A 3,061-nucleotide genomic window follows, 5' to 3' on the forward strand; every position below is an offset into this window, starting at 1 on the left:
AACTCACACGCAGAGAAGTTAAGTGATTTGTCCAAGGTCACACAGCAAGCAATTGGTAGATCCAGGCTAAGGTCTGGGAAAGAATACACGAGTGGAAATTAGACACAGCCCCTGCCCCTGGGGAGGCTTATAGTTGGAGCACTAAAATAGCTGTCCCTCCCTGGGTTACTCAAGTCCTGAGACATACCGGGAGGGAGATGGGAGAAGAATCATTTCCCAAAGAGGGACTAGGGGAGAAACCTTATGTCTTATTTTCCCTGGGACGGGGCTAAAATTAAGTCTGTCCCACTACCCGCTTTGGTTTTAGGGAACACGTTTATATAGTGGAAAACCAAAGCATCCCGGGATGCTATTGCTTAAAAAAATTGTAGTGGAAGTATGTGCATTTCAACTGACGGGAGGAGTAGCTTCCATGAGCACACAACTCCCCTGGAATGGGGAAGAAAGAGGGCGGTCACAGGATGGGATTGGGAAAGAGCTGCCATGGCTTTGCCGAGTGGGGTCTTGGCCTCGGAACCCGCCGTCACAGCAGCTCCGTCACCTGAAGCTTCGGGCTCTAGGGTTCCCGTTGCTCCTCGGTCAGACGGATCCCGTACTAAACGGAAGCCACTGGCCTGGACCGGGCCTCGACGTACTGTCATCTGGGTGGTCATGGTAGTAGATGATGCTGCTCCACTCCTCTCCCTTCTCCTTTTCCCCTTTTCCCCCCTTTTACTCCTCACCATCTCCCTGCCTCCTTCCCACCTCTGCCCCCGTCGGCCCCCTAAAGTGTGACTGTGGCCTCAGAGAATGAGGGATGAAGACAGCTTCGTTCATTCAATCGTATTTATTGAGCGCTTATTGTGTGCAAAGCAAAACACTTGGAAAGTACAATTCACAAATAAAGAGAGACCCTCTCTGCCCACAACGGGTTTACAGTCTGGGGTGGAGGAGAGTGAAAGAGACAGCAAAACAAGTAAACAGTCATCAATATAAAGAAATAGAATTATAAATAATATATACATAAGTGCTTTGGGGGGTGGGGAAGAGTAAAGGGAGTGAGTTGAGGTGATGCAGAAGGGGGCCCAGTCTGGGAAGGCCTCTTGGAGGAGGTGAGCCTTCAGTAGAGCTTTTAAGGGGGGGGGGGGGGAGTGATTATTTGGTGGATTTGAGGCGAGAGGGCGTTCCAGGCCAGAGATAGGATGTGGGCCGGGGGTCGGCGGTGAGACAGGTGAGATGGAAGCATGTTGAGAAGGTTAGCACCAGAGGAGCGGAGTGTGTGGGCTGGGATGGGAAAGGAAAGAAGGGAGGTGAGGTAAGAAGGGACAAGGTAATGGAGAGATTTAAAGCCAATAGTGAGGACTATTTGCTTGATAGGTAACCACTGGGATTTTTGAGGGGGGGGGTGACAGGCAGCTGTGGTCCTGAAGCCTCTTCTGCCAAAGTAATAATGTTGGTATTTGTTAAGCGCTTACTATGTGCAGAGCACTGGGGGAGATACAGGGTCATCAGGTTGTCCCACGTGAGGCTCACAGTCTTCATCCCCATTTGACAGATGAGGTCACTGAGGCCCAGAGAAGTGAAGTGACTTGCTCACAGTTCCACAGCTGACAAGTGGCAGAGCCGGCATTCGAACCCATGACCTCTGACTCCCAAGCCCGGGCTCTTTCCACTGAGCCACCCTGCTTCTTCTAGACTGTGAGCCCGTCATTGCATAGGGGTCGTCTCTATCTGTTGCTGAACTGTAGTTTCCAAATGCTTAGTACAGGGCTGTGCACACAGTAAGCTCTCAATAAGTAATTCTATTCTTGATTCTATTTAGTTGCCATTGTTTTTATGAGATGTTCTTCCCCTTGACTCTATTTATTGCCATTGTTCTCGTCTGTCCGTCTCCCCAGATTAACAATAATAATAATAATAATGTTGGTATTTGTTAAGTGCTTACTATGTGCCGAGCACTGTTCTAAGCGCTGGAGTAGACATAGGGGAATCAGGTTGTCCCACGTGGGGCTCACAGTCTTAATCCCCATTTTACAGATGAGGGAACTGAGGCACAGAGAAGTGAAGTGACTTGCCCGCAGTCACACAGCTGCCAAGTGGCAGAGCTGGGATTCGAACTCATGAGCCCTGACTCCAAAGCCCGTGCTCTTTCCACTGCGCCACGCTGAGATTAGACCGTAAGCCCGTCAAAGGGCAGGGACTGTCTCTATCTGTTGCCGACTTGTTCATTCCAAGCGCTTAGTACGGTGCTCTGCACATAGTAAGTGCTCAGTAAATACTATTGAATGAATGAAAAGTAATAATAAGTAATAAGTAAGTGCTCAATAGATAAGCAGCGGGGTTCAGTGGAAAGAGCCTGGGCTTCAGAGTCAGAGGTCATGGGTTCGAATCCCAGCTCTGCCACTTGTCAGCTGTGTGACTGTGGGCAAGTCACTTCACTTCTCTGTGCCTCAGTTCCCTCCTCTGTCAAATGGGGATTAACTGTGAGCCTCACATGGGACCACCTGATTACCCTGTATCTACCCCAGCAGTTAGAACATAGTAAGCGCCCAACAAATACCAACATGAGCCAGAGGTCATGGGTTCGAATGCCGGCTCTGCCACTTAGCTGTGTGACTGTGGGCAAGTCACTTCACTTTTCTGGGCCTCAGTCCCCTCATCTGGAAAATGGGGATGAAGACTGGGAGCCTCCCGGGGGACAACCTGATGACCCGGTATCAACCCCAGCGCTTAGAACAGTGCTCTGCACTTAGTAAGCGCTTAACAAATACCAACAGACTGTAAGCCCGTCGATTAGACTGTAAGCCCGTCAAACGGCAGGGACTGTCTCTATCTGTTGCCGACTTGTTCATCCCAGGCGCTTAGTACAGTGCTCGGCACATAGTAAGCGCTCAATAAATACTATTGAATGAATGAATAAGTACGATTGAGCCCGCTGCCGCCGTAGGCCAGTCCTCCGGGGCAGGGGGCGCTGTGGGGCGAGGGGGGGGGGAGGTGCCGTGGCGGCCATGGGGACGCTCTAGCCGGCCCGGCTCGGCTCGGTGGTGTGTGACGTCACGGGAGGGGCGGGGGAGGGGGAGGA

This window comes from Ornithorhynchus anatinus, chromosome 11 (genome assembly GCF_004115215.2).
Source record: "Ornithorhynchus anatinus isolate Pmale09 chromosome 11, mOrnAna1.pri.v4, whole genome shotgun sequence".
Classification (NCBI taxonomy): Eukaryota; Metazoa; Chordata; class Mammalia; order Monotremata; family Ornithorhynchidae; genus Ornithorhynchus; species Ornithorhynchus anatinus.